The sequence below is a fragment of the Malus sylvestris genome, chromosome 8, assembly GCF_916048215.2.
Source record: "Malus sylvestris chromosome 8, drMalSylv7.2, whole genome shotgun sequence".
Taxonomy (NCBI): domain Eukaryota; kingdom Viridiplantae; phylum Streptophyta; class Magnoliopsida; order Rosales; family Rosaceae; genus Malus; species Malus sylvestris.
This window is the reverse complement of record NC_062267.1, coordinates 17,009,776-17,024,386: the sequence shown is the minus strand read 5'-3', so window position 1 is coordinate 17,024,386 and position 14,611 is coordinate 17,009,776. Positions and strand designations below refer to the sequence as shown.

At 38.8% G+C, this 14,611-nt stretch overlaps 1 long non-coding RNA gene across 1 annotated transcript; it reads right to left on the bottom strand.

Annotated features, from left to right (window-relative positions):
- Positions 1 to 5,199: 5,199 nt before the first annotated feature.
- Positions 5,200 to 12,734, bottom strand: LOC126633406 (uncharacterized). Its single transcript, XR_007627053.1, has 2 exons — positions 12,046 to 12,734; positions 5,200 to 5,335 (listed from the first exon to the last, which is right to left on the bottom strand). It is a non-coding gene; the product is annotated as an uncharacterized LOC126633406 (long non-coding RNA).
- Positions 12,735 to 14,611: the final 1,877 nt, after the last annotated feature.

Genomic DNA, 14,611 nt, shown 5'->3' with positions numbered 1-14,611 from the left:
GTCCACAAAGAGATTGGAGTGATCATTCCACTTCTATATGGTGGGAATCTCAACAAGCTCAACACGAAGGATATTGGCAGCCATATGAGGGCTCCCAAAATCAAGCGAAGGAGGCTCAACAAGATGCATATTGGCAGCCATATGAGGATTTTTACACCACGCCTATGCAGCCACCACCGCCTCCCCCACAACAAATCCAATCGAATTCAAGTATGCCCATGAGTTATGATGAAATTCTTGATGTACTAACCTCTTTGACGCAGGGCTCACAACAAGAAGAATGCTCACAGCCATCTGAGGAGTTCTATCAGTGGCGATATGCACCACCACAATCTTCCCAAACAAATTCAGGTACGTCAATGGATAATGACCAAATTGTTCAATTACTCACCTCTTTGACACATGAAGCAGAAAATCAAGCCAACAAGATGGATGAATTAGAGAAGCACGTTGGGTAGATTGTGGAGTTCATGGCACAAATTCAAGAACAAAGTGAATTCTCCAACGCAAACATTGTAAATTCAATGGAAGATTTTGAAATTACTAAAGCCATCACTTTAGGAAGTGCCATAGAGGTCGGCGCTGAACCAAGGGCGTCCAAACAAAGCCAAGAGGAGGACAAACATCTACTAATTGAGGAGGAGGAAGAAGACACACCCACGGCAAGGGTAGAACAACCCTTGCCGCAGCCTCCTAGAGTCCCTATGCTGTCCAACTCAGGTAAGTTGGTTCCAAATTCAATTCTTTCTTACCCCATTCCACCAAATGTCCCTTTTCCTCGTAGGTTTTTTATTCCCAAGGAAGAAGAGAGTGAAAAAGACATCGTGGAAGCCCTTCCCAAGGTGCAAAGTGATATCCCAATTCTTGGTACACCAAAACAAGTTCCAGATTGTGTTGAAATCCCTGAAGAGAATTGTACACCAAGAAGAATGATTCAAGAGAAAGTAGTGGCTGGAGAATATCAAGAATTCATCAAAGAGGACGTAGTTGAAACAACAAAGTCCAAAGAAGTTGAGTTTGATGATACGGGACAAATCACAACCATCGTAGTAAATCTGGCCAAATTCAAAGTCCCTGAAACTTTCAAAGAAGTGGTGTTTGTCATTGAGTTCTTGTCGGACAAAGAAAGTAAGTCACCTTCTCTAATTTCCATTACGTTTTATACTTACATGTTGTTAATAATTCAGGCACCCACTCTCGAATTTAAACCATTTTCGGATCACTTCAAGTATCACCTTCCGTTCAAGGATCAATTCCATGCTATGGGACCTAGGGGAGCTTAAAGAGAAGTATCGTCCGGCTGCAAGACGTTAAAGCAAGCGCTTCTTGGGAGGCAACCCATGCATTCAACAAAGGAAGCCCTAGGAATCACTCCAATTCCAGATTTGCGTTCCTCAAACCCTTCTCTTTGTTGCTATTTTCTAATCTGCCCGGTTTAGTTATTTAAATTGCCGTTTGTTGGTTTCTTTGTGTTTTGTGTAACTTTATGCTTGAAACATTGAGGACAATGTTTGATTTAAGTGTGGGGGGGGTAACTAAGTGTTTTTGATGCAAATTCGTGGGATTTTATCACCCATTACTTATAGACTTGTTCCTTGCTGTTTTTAAGTGTTTTTAAGTAGTTTTGGTGTGTTTTTGTGTGTTTTGACATATAACTCCGAAAATCACATAAAAATTTGAAAAAAAAGTGTTTTGAAAAGCCTAAAAAGAGTGTTTTGAGTCGTTTTTGTGTGTTTGTGTCATAGGGTACCTTCCAACACAATGATGAGGATTCGGTTTGTAATTGCATGGCTGTTAAAGAGAGTTATCAACATGGATGAAAGTTTGAATTACTCTTTGTTTATGCTTGGTTGTGGTTATAACTTATGAATTCACATGCAATCATAAAAGAAAAAAAATCAGTTTTTGTAACATGCTTGAAGGAAGGAACTCAAACAAACACTACAACCTTGTGAGACTTGAGCCTAAACGTTTATTTGGAGAGTTAAAATCTGTGCATTATTGTTTTCTAAAGTCGTTGCATGATCTCATTATTCTTTGCTTGGTTGCTACTTAGAAGGCGTTTCATCATTTAGTTCCAAATGCTAGAACTCATGCCCATTTCATTCAAAGCATGCTATTGATTTGCATAACACATATTCAAGATGAAGTTGTGTAGTGACCACCACCAAAGCCAAATTTCCGTGTATCCTACATCATTATATGTTTAAGTTTAACCCCGTTGAGCCTTGTATAGCCTATGTTCTTTGTTAACCCACATTATCCTCACCTAGCCTAGAATAGGACCATCCAAACCCTTGTTCTTAAAGGATCGTGAAGCATGACTTAAAATGAATTCCTTTTGATCAATGTTTTACAGAAAACAAGTGTGGGGGAAAGATTTTAATTTGTATATTTTGGGTGCCATAGAGCACGGAAAAAATAAATAAATAAATAAATCAGAAAAGAAAAGAGAAAATTCGTGGAAAAGAGAATGAAAGAAAGAAAAATGTTGAAAAAGAGTGAAAAGTGTTGAAAAATATGTGAAAAAGAGCTCTAAAGTATAGTTTGTTGAAGAAAGGGTCCAAAATATTGAATTAGGCCCTAAGTGTTGCATGAATTTTCCCTTATGTTTAAAAGTTGATTTCTGCATTCAAAAGTGAATTCTAAGTGTTAATTTCACTACTTTGCTCACTATTGCTTTAAGAACGTTTGTTTTCCCTTACCTTTCTTTGTTAAGCCAACACCCTTAACCCCGTTACAACCCTTGACTTCAATCTTGAGTGTTGTGTATTTCAATTTGTGGAGTTTGAATTTGGTATGAGCATATGGTGTCACTAGTTCTCGCATCTAAGTAGTAGCATTCCATTCATGAGATCATATCTAAACAAGCTTATTAACTCCAGAAATTGCTTTCTTTGTGATACATATATGTGAGCGTTCGTTTTCATATCTACATCAATCTTCTCACATATAACTATAACTAGTATAGGGTGTGTAGTTAGAAAATCTGAGTGAAAATTGAGTACATATCTTGTAAGGAATTGAGTGATTTCTCTAAGGCATGTTACTACATTCAAAACATTGTTTAAATTGGTTAATTGTGAACTAGTAAGTGGTGACTATAATTAAGTATATGCTCAAGTGTAAAGATGACTCAAATCTGTGGGGATGATGATTTTTAACATGTCATGTGCATTGGAAATCCCTGAGGCAAATGTTGGAAGGTTTAGGTTGTGTTTTATTTGTTTTGTTTCGTTTTATTTCTTTGTTTTGCTCGAGGACTAGCAAAAGCTAAGTGTGGGGGAATTTGATAGGAGCAGTAAGGTGTAGAAACCTTATGGGTGACATTGTATTTCCTCAACAATGCCTCAATGGTGCGGTTACAAAAATGGGAACCGCCATCACTAATTAGAACTCGAGGCATCCCAAACCTAGCAAAAATGTTAGTTTTCACGAAATCTGCAACCACCTTAAAATCGTTAATACGGGTGGCTTTTGCTTCCACCCATTTCGAGACATAATCCACAGCGAGTAATATGTAAAGGAAACCATGCGATGAAGGAAAAGGACCCATGAAATCGATTCCCCAAACATAAAAAATTTCAATAGGAAGTATGACATTTTGCTGCATTTGATCCGTGGCTCCTATATTACCCATTCATTGGCAACGATCACAAGACATGCAAAAGGTTCTAGCATCTTTAAATAGAGTTGGCCAATAAAAACCACATTCTAGAACCTTAAGGGCAGTGCGTTGTGTCCCAAAGTGTCCCCCACATGCATAAGTGTGACAGAAAGTTAAAATTGAATTAAACTCCATATCATGCACACACTTACGTACAATCTGATCCGAACAAAATTTCCACAAGTATGGATCATCCCAAACATAAAATTTAGCATCCTTTTTCAATTTATCACGTTGGTTTTTGTTTAGGGTGTTTAGAACGTGTTTTGACACCAAAAAATTCACCAAGTCGGCATACCAAGGCTCACTTACCTTAATGGACAGCAATTGTTCATCGGGGAATGTCTCGGCAATAGGTAGGGACTCCTCATTATGTACCATTCGGCTTAGGTGGTCAGCCACCACGTTCTCACTTCCCTTCTTGTCACGAATCTTTATGTCGAACTCTTATAGTAGCAACATCCAAGGAATTAGCCGGGGCTTGGCCTTCTTTTTGGTGAGCAAATACTTTAACGCTGCATAGTCAGTGAAAACAATTACTTTAGTACCAATTAGATATGATCTAAACTTATCTATGATATGATATTAACTAGCACTCAAATTAACCCCCTTTTTATCAATTGTAGTAAGTATGTAAGTAGGGATCGTTCTAGGCCGGGGATTAGGAGGGATTGCTAAATCACTTGAAAACTGACTCAAAAACGTAAAAACAAAGTTTAAAACACTAAACTAGACTCAAAGAATGTAAAACTATAACTTAAAACACCAAAACAAACCAAAAGACTCAAAATAACACAAAAACACTCAAAACTGCCTTAAAACCACTTTCTGGGCAGTTTTGAACTCTAAACAAGATTTTGACGAAAATAGGTTTTAACTTGACTCAAAACACTTAAAAACACAAACTAACACACTCTCTAACTAATTTGACACTTGAAAACAAAGGGGGATTTGGTTTTTACGAAATTGAAAACAAAACATAAACTTGTAAATCAAAACAGATTTTAAAACGAATTTGATTGAATTGAATGGATAGAAAGCTAGCTAAGGGGTTCATCTCCACACATGTTATACTTGTATTCAAAACGATTTCCAATTGCTTTTCAATAACCCATGAATTCTCAATGCCCCAAGTTAATTAGGTCCGCTTAAATTAACCTTCAGATTTTTCCTAACGTTATTGAATTGGATGATTGCATACGACAACCCAAAGCATTCCCCACAAGTCCCCTACATGATTGCATAATAGAGATACAAGCAAGAATCATTAAGTTCTATGAAAACCATAAGCATTGACGAAGCACTTGTTACTATGATTGCAAGAAACTTATGCCAAGAATTTACTTAACGCGATTGAGATCATCAACCTTTACTACTTATGAATATAAGTCCATAACGATTAGGTGAAATTTCCTTATATCCTAGCATCAAATTCATGCATGCAAATTAAGTGTCGACCCTCAACCAACATACACAAATCAGTTTTAATTCTTGTAGATAAGTAAATTGAATTCCCAACTTATGAAACGCAATTAGAAGTAATCAAATCATATAGCAAGCATAAACATGGTTTCGAATCCCCCCCTAGCCAAGGGGGGGTTTAGTTCCTCATACTCGCAAAGCCAAGATACATAAATTTAGAAATTAAAATCCAAAGAAAGAAAACACCTAGAACGCTCCAACTTGGCAGCAAGCGCATCCAACGAATTCTCCTTCCTCCTTGCTGTGGCATAGACTTTAGAACAGGTTTTTGGGGTTATTTGTGGTGTAGAATGGATGGGGAATGGTATGGAAAGGTTTAGGGTTGATGGGGGTACGGCTAGGGATGATTTTGGGCAGAATTTTGGGACTTTGGTGATGGAAAGGTGCGGCAGAAATCAAGGTTTAATTTCTGGCGTGAATGGTTATGTATGAGAGGTGATGATCTGATCTAGGGGTTATAATGAGTATATATAGGCATCCAAAACCCTAGGGTAATCAGATTAGGGTTTCTAGAAGCCCAAATCCACCAGAAATTAGGTTAAAACAATCAGATTTTTAGTGGGAATAAGGCCTAAGGTGCGGCTAGGGTTAGGGTCCACAAGGAATTAGGGTTTAGGTCATCTAAAAGCCCAAAACCAAGAATAGAAACTCTCGAAAATGGAAACCTCCAAGAATAGAAACTTCCAACTTTAGAAACTTTGGTTTCCAAATCTGAATTCTTTGTTCTTCACTTTCATTTCTTCATTTCTTAAGCTCATTTGACCTTCAAACTCGTCCATTCCTTGTGCTCCATTAGCATACACTCCATTCTAGCTCAATTTTGCTCTAAAATGCTCCATTTTGCACTTCTTTGCATACTTCGTCTCTAAACCTGAAATTGCACGAAAATGACTTTAAACACTAAAATAACTAAAGAAAAACAACATAAATGCTTAAGAACAAGCCAACTAAGTCGCATAAATATGCTCCTATCAAATTCCCCCACACTTAGCTTTTGCTAGTCCTCGAGCAAAACAAAGAAACCAAACAAAACAAAAACACAATCTAAACCTTCCAACATTTGCCTCAGGGATTTCCAATGCACATGACATGTTAAAAATCATCACTCCCACAGATTTTAGTCATCTTCACACTTAAGCACATACTTAATCATAGTCACCACGTACTAGTTCACATTTAACCAATTAAAACATGATTTTGAATGTAGTAACATGCCTTAGAGAATGTGCTCAATTCCTTACTAGATATGCACTCAATTTTCACTCAGATATTCTGACTACACACCCTATACTAGTTATATGTGAGAAGATTGTTGTAAACATGAAAACAAATGCTCACATATATGTATAACAAAGAAAGCACTTTTCGGAGTTAATAAGCATGTTTAGATATAATCTCATGAATGGAGTGCTACTACTTAGATGCGAGAACCAGTGACACCATATGCTCATACCAATTTTAAACTCCACAAATTGAAACACATAACACTCAAGATTAAAGTCAAGGGTTGTAACGGGGCTAGGGGAGTTGGCTAACAACGAAAGGATAGGGAAAACAAACGTTCTTTAAGCAATAGTAAGCAAAACAATGAAATCGTACTCAGAATTCCCATTAGCATGCAGAAATTAACTTTTAAACACAAAAGGGAAGATTCAACAACAATTAGGGCCGAATTCATTGTTTTGGACCCTTCCTTCAACAAACAACACTTAAGAACTCTTTTTCACATCTTTTCAACTCCTTTTCATTCTTTTCACAACTTTTTCTTTCTTTTTTTTTTCTTTTTATTTCCCACTAAATTTTTCTTTTTCTTTTCTTTTTCGTGCCTCATTCAAGACTTTGGCACACCCACAACAAAACTCACTTCCCCCACACTTGTTTTCTGCCAACAATGACCAAAAGGAATTCATTTGAGTCATTCATTACTATGCTTCAAGAACGAAGGTATGGATGGTCCTAATCTAGGCTAGGTGAGGATAATGTGGGTTAACGAAGAAAACATAGGCTAAACAAGGCTCAACGGGGTTAAAACCTACAAAAACGACTGCATGGAATGAAGGCTTTTTGGCTATGGTGGTAACTACTAACTTTATCTTGAATATGTGTTATGTAATTCAATAACATGTTTTGAATGAAATTGGCATGAGTTCTAGCATTTGGAACTAAATGATGAAACGCCTTCTAAGTAATAACCAAGCAAAGAATAATGAGATCATGCAACGACTTTAGAAAACAACAATGCACAGATTTTAACTCTCCAAATAAACGTTTAGGCTCAAGTCTCACAAGGTTGTAGCGTTTGTTTGAGTTCCTTCCTTCAAGCATGTTACAAAAACTAATTTCTTTTTTCTTTATGATTACATGTGAATTCATAAGTTATAACCACAACCAAGCATAAACCAAAGAGTAAATCAAACTTTTATCCATGTTTATATCGCTTTAACAATCATGCAATTAAAAACTGAATCCTCATCATTGTGTTGGAAGGTACCCTAAGACACAAACAAACACACAAAAACAACTCTTTTTGGGGTTTTAAAACAATTTTTCAAATTTTTATGGGATTTTTGGATTTTTATATCAAAACACATTAAAACACACCAAAACAGCTTAAAAAGGCTTAAAAACAGCAAGAAACAACATTTGAAATTATGGGTGACAAAACCCTACGAATTTGCATCAAAACACTTTGGTTACCCCCCCACACTTAAATCAAACATTGTCCTCAATGTTTCAAGCATAGATTCACACAAATAACAAACAAACAAACAAAACAACATCTAAACAACCTAACATAGCAGAAACGAAATTAACAACAAAGAGAAGAGTTTAGGAACGCAAATCTGAAATTGGAGTGCTTTCTATGTCCTCCTTTGTTGAATGCATGGGTTGCCTCCCAAGTAGCGCTTGCTTTAACGTCTTCCAGCTGGACGATGCTTCATCGAAGGTTTATGGAACCCCACGGCATTGAGGGTTGTTTCCACAATCTGACCTACGAAATACTTCATCTTTTGGGTCCTTGAATGGGATGGGATAATGATCCTTTCTTATTGTCATGTTTTGCTTCTCGAAATCAACATGAACTCTCCCACCACGTTGTCTTCGATTTGGTACCTGCACCATACAAGGTAACAACCTATTAGTTGAAATGGGAATCGAAATTGGAATAGGTGGCTTACCTTTGTACGGCAAAGAAATAGTAGCACTCTGGACAGATGCACAAGGAGTGCACTCGGCCAGATTTGGTGACTTTAGGGGTGGGGCCGTGCTCCCCTTGTTGTTCACTCCAATTCCTTCCTCGATGGTAGTTCGAGGTACTTTCGTCTTGATGAGTGTTGAACATTCCTGCCCTATATTTGCAATTACATTAATGGCACAACAAGAACGAACAACATTAGGAGTCTCAATAAATTCAGAAACTTTAAAACAAATCATGTCGCCACCAAATGCCATAGTGACTTCTCATTTGGCCACGTCAATCTTGGTTTGAGCCGTTTTCATGAAAGGTCGGCCAAGCAACAGTGGTGGTGGTGGAGAGTGGCCTGTATCCTCCATATCGAGCACGTAGAAATCTGCCGGGAAAATCAAGTGGTCTACCTGCACCAAAACATCTTCCAAAACTCCCTTTGGATAGGCATTAGATCGATCGGCCAATTGAATAATCACGCCATCATTTTTCAACTCGCCTAAATTCATAGATGCATAAACTGAATATGGCATGACATTTATAGATGCACCTAAATCTAACATAGCGGAATCAAAGTGAGTGTTACCAAGGACACAAGGAATTGTAAAACTACCCGGATCTTTGCATTTGGGGGGTAGTTTGCGTTGCAACATGGCGGAGACATTCTCACTTACATGTACCACTTCTTTCTCCCGAAAACGTTTCCTTGTTGTACAAAGCTTCTTTAAGAACTTGGCATACTTCGGGATTTGCTTGATTGCATCCAAAAGGGGTATGTTGACTTGAACTTTCCTAAATGTCTCTAGAACATCTTTTGCCTCCTCTTCGTTCTTGGATTGCAAAAATCTGCTAGGGAAGGGTACATCCGGAGGAATAACATTAGAATTAAATGGAATTGGACCTTTCTTACCTGTGTTGGCCGAATTGGAATGCTTGGGTGGTTGCGGCAAGGATTGCTCAATCCTTGCCGTGGCCTTTGCTTGGTCCTCCTCGGGGCCAGATTTGGATGGTTTTGGCTCGATTCCTACTTCTTTCCCACTTCTTAGCGTGATAGCCTTTGCAGATTCGAATCCACCTTTTGGATTGACCATCGTTGAGCTAGGCAACCTTCCTTGCTCACGAAATTGCCCTATGAACTCGGCAATTTGTCCCACTTGCTTCTCCAAGTTGTCCACCCTCTTGTCTTGGATTTGCCTCTCTTTGGCTTGATTTTGGACTTCCTGCGTCAAGGTAGTAAGTAATTGAAAAATCTTATCATTATCACTTGAATTACCTGCATTGTTTTGGGCAGGTTGTGCTTGGGCTTGTGATGGTGCCAACGGCTTTTGATAGAAACCCTGGGGTTGTTGCCTAAATCCGCTTTGTTGTTGGCCTCGTTGGAGGTCTCGCCAGTTGAAATTCGAATGATCACGCCAACCGAGATTGTAAGTATTGGAAAACGGATCAACACGTGATTGGTATTGGTTGCCATATCCCACAGCATTGAGTGTCTCCCACCCTCCATTCTCGATCAATTGTGGGCACTTGTCCGTATTGTGGTTTTGCATGGAGCATACGCCACAAGAAGCTACGGGTTTGATTTTTGGACCTTCCACCACCTGAGAAAGCAACGTAGTAAGGTTAGCCATTTGATTTTGAAGTTCGATTATGGCACTTACCCCATTGACTTGATGTTGCTGTGGCATGCTCCTTTGTCCAACACCTTCGTATTGTTGAGCGTTCAACGCTCGATTAGCAATCAACATTTTTGCAGCCGTAGGGGTCTTGTCCACCAATGCTCCTCCTGCTGAGGCATCTAACATTTGCCGTTCGATTGGTAGAAGTCCCTCGTAGAAATATTGTAAAAGAAGCTCCTCCTTCATTTGATGCTGTGGACATGAAGCAACAAGAGATTTAAAACGTTCGTAATACGTAGGAAAAGACTCACCTTCATCTTGTTGAATTCCACTTATCCTTTTTCGTAGGAGGATGACTCGAGAAGTTGGAAAAAACTTCTCCAAGAAGGCCCGTTTCATGCTCTCCCAAGATGTGACAGTTCCGGGAGCCAATTCGTACAACCAATCTTTCGCCTTTTCCAAGAGAGAAAAGGGAAAGGCCTTCATCTTCAATATGCTCCCATCCACGTTGATTGGAGTCATGCTTGAACACACCACCTCGAATTCTTTCAAATGCTTGTTAGGATCCTCCATGGACAAACCATGGTACTTCGGAATGTGGTGTAGCAAACTTGACTTCAACTCGAATTCCTCGGTCTTTCCTTGGGCAGCCGCTGGGTATTGAATGCATAGGGGTGCGGCATTGTCCAATCCCGAAGCCGAAAGCTCCTTGATTGTACGATTGTCTTGTGCCATAACTTCCACTTCTTCAAGGGGATGTTCCTCACGCTCAGGTTCAGGAATTTGATCTTGTTGATTCCTATTCCTTCTCAAAGTCCTCTCAAAATCGTCGTCAAAGTCCAAGATGTGTTCACGAATCGGATGAGAACTCCGACTCATAAACTAGTACCTAAAACAAGAAACAAAACAAACTCAGAATCTGGAACGAATTAAAACAAACTAAAATAAACAATCCAAGGGATTAGCAATGTTGCTAATCCCCGGCAACGGCGCCAAAATTTGATATGATATTAACTAGCACTCAAATTAACCCCCTTTTTATCAATTGTAGTAAGTATGTAAGTAGGGATCGTTCTAGGCCGGGGATTAGGAGGGATTGCTAAATCACTTGAAAACTGACTCAAAAACGTAAAAACAAAGTTTAAAACACTAAACTAGACTCAAAGAATGTAAAACTATAACTTAAAACACCAAAACAAACCAAAAGACTCAAAATAACACAAAAACACTCAAAACTGCCTTAAAACCACTTTCTGGGCAGTTTTGAACTCTAAACAAGATTTTGACGAAAATAGGTTTTAACTTGACTCAAAACACTTAAAAACACAAACTAACACACTCTCTAACTAATTTGACACTTGAAAACAAAGGGGGATTTGGTTTTTACGAAATTGAAAACAAAACATAAACTTGTAAATCAAAACAGATTTTAAAACGAATTTGATTGAATTGAATGGATAGAAAGCTAGCTAAGGGGTTCATCTCCACACATGTTATACTTGTATTCAAAACGATTTCCAATTGCTTTTCAATAACCCATGAATTCTCAATGCCCCAAGTTAATTAGGTCCGCTTAAATTAACCTTCAGATTTTTCCTAACGTTATTGAATTGGATGATTGCATACGACAACCCAAAGCATTCCCCACAAGTCCCCTACATGATTGCATAATAGAGATACAAGCAAGAATCATTAAGTTCTATGAAAACCATAAGCATTGACGAAGCACTTGTTATTATGATTGCATGAAACTTATGCCAAGAATTTACTTAACGCGATTGAGATCATCAACCTTTACTACTTATGAATATAAGTCCATAACGATTAGGTGAAATTTCCTTATATCCTAGCATCAAATTCATGCATGCAAATTAAGTGTCGACCCTCAACCAACATACACAAATCAGTTTTAATTCTTGTAGATAAGTAAATTGAATTCCTAACTTATGAAACGCAATTAGAAGTAATCAAATCATATAGCAAGCATAAACATGGTTTCGGATCCCCCCCTAGCCAAGGGGGGGTTTAGTTTCTCATACTTGCAAAGCCAAGATACATAAATTTAGAAATTAAAATCCAAAGAAAGAAAACACCTAGAACGCTCCAACTTGGCAGCAAGCGCATCCAACGAATTCTCCTTCCTCCTTGCTGCGGCAGAGACTTTAGAACAGGTTTTTGGGGTTATTTGTGGTGTAGAATGGATGGGGAATGGTATGGAAAGGTTTAGGGTTGATGGGGGTACGGCTAGGGATGATTTTGGGCAGAATTTTGGGACTTTGGTGATGGAAAGGTGCGGCAGAAATCAAGGTTTAATTTCTGGCGTGAATGGTTATGTATGAGAGGTGATGATCTGATCTAGGGGTTATAATGAGTATATATAGGCATCCAAAACCCTAGGGTAATCAGATTAGGGTTTCTAGAAGCCCAAATCCACCAGAAATTAGGTTAAAACAATCAGATTTTTAGTGGGAATAAGGCCTAAGGTGCGGCTAGGGTTAGGGTCCACAAGGAATTAGGGTTTAGGTCATCTAAAAGCCCAAAACCAAGAATAGAAACTCTCGAAAATGGAAACCTCCAAGAATAGAAACTTCCAACTTTAGAAACTTTGGTTTCCAAATCTGAATTCTTTGTTCTTCACTTTCATTTCTTCATTTCTTAAGCTCATTTGACCTTCAAACTCGTCCATTCCTTGTGCTCCATTAGCATACACTCCATTCTAGCTCAATTTTGCTCTAAAATGCTCCATTTTGCACTTCTTTGCATACTTCGTCTCTAAACCTGAAATTGCACGAAAATGACTTTAAACACTAAAATAACTAAAGAAAAACAACATAAATGCTTAAGAACAAGCCAACTAAGTCGCATAAATATGCTCCTATCAATCTAAAGCAAAAACAACGGCAAGAAGTTCTTTTTCCGTAGTGGAATAGTTCAATTGTGCATCATTCAACGTCCGGGAGGCATAGTAGATGACATGTGGCCTCTTGTCCTTCCTTTGTCCCAAAACAGCCCCTAAAGCGTAGTCGGACGCATCACACATAAGCTCGAAGGGTAGGCTCCAATCCGGTAGAACAATGATGGGTGCCGTGGTCAACAACTTCTTGAGTTGGTTGAATGATGCCGTGCACTCCTTGGTGAATTCGAACGCCACTTCTTTTTGTAGGAGACAGCAAAGAGGTTGTGCCACCTTTGAGAAATCTTTGATAAACCTACGATAAAAACCTGCATGGCCAAGAAAAGAACGAACCTCTCTAACCAAAGTCGGAGAGGGTAAGTGACGTACAAGATCTATTTTCGACTTATCAACCTCAATACCTTTTTCAGAGATTATATGACCTAAAACTATGCCTTGTTTAACCATGAAATGACATTTTTCCCAATTAAGAACAAGGTTAGTTTCAACGCAACGTTTTAAGATCAAACTTAGATTATGCAAGCAACCATCAAAAGAATCACCAAAGACACTAAAATCATCCATGAAAACTTCAATTATTTTCTCTACATAATCTGAAAATATGCTCATCATGCATCTTTGAAATGTGGCAGGTGCATTACATAAACCAAAAGGCATGCGATGATATGCAAATGTACCAAAAGGGCATGTAAAAGTGGTTTTTTCTTGGTCCTCGGGTGCTATGACAATTTGATTATAACCAGAATAACCATCAAGAAAACAATAGAAAGCATAACCCGCTAACCTCTCAAGGATTTGGTCAATGAATGGCAATGGGAAGTGATCCTTCCTTGTGGTGGCGTTTAGCTTCCTATAGTCGATGCACACCCTCCAACCAGTTTGAATGCGCGTAGGAACAAGTTCATTCTCGGCATTTGCTACCACCGTCACTCCGGATTTCTTCGGAACACATTGAACGGGCGAAACCCACTTACTATCCGAGATTGGATAGATAACTCCACAATCTAAAAGCTTGATGACTTCTTTCTTCACAACTTCCATCATATGAGGGTTGAGTCGGCGTTGAGCCTCTCGAGATGTTTTAGACCCCTCCTCCAGAAGTGTGCGATGCATGCACGTAGTCGGGCTAATTCCCTTGATATCGGCCAATGTCTATCCAATTATCGTTTTGTACTCCTTTAGCACCCTCACCAATTTGTTTTCCTCTTGTGCCGTGAGTGAGGATGAAATGATGACGGGCAACATCTCATCCTCTCCCAAGAAAACGTACTTCAAGTGACTAGGCAACGGCTTAAGTTCAAGTGTAGGTGGCTGCACAATTGAGGGAAGCATCTTATTAGTCGAAACTGAACTTAAAATAGGGTCCAAAAACTTACCAGTTTGCGATGGCAATGACTCAAGGGCAGCCATCATCTCAATGACATCTTCACTAGGGGGTACGGCAATGGCATCCTCATGCATGTCATGAGGTTGTTTCTTTGGTCCTTCAATGTTTTCCATGTGCTTTCCTTGTGCAATAACCAATTCAAGTGCATCGTCGTTCAAATTGTCAAAATGGTCCTGCGCCAAAGAGTTAATTACATCAATAGCAAAACATGAATGATTCTCACTAGGGTACTTCATAGAATCAGAAAGATTGAAATTAATAACTTCCCCATCAAATTTCATCGTCAAAGTGCCATTAAACACATCAATCTTCGTACGAGCAGTTTCCATGAATGGCCTTCCAAGTAGGATGGGCAACG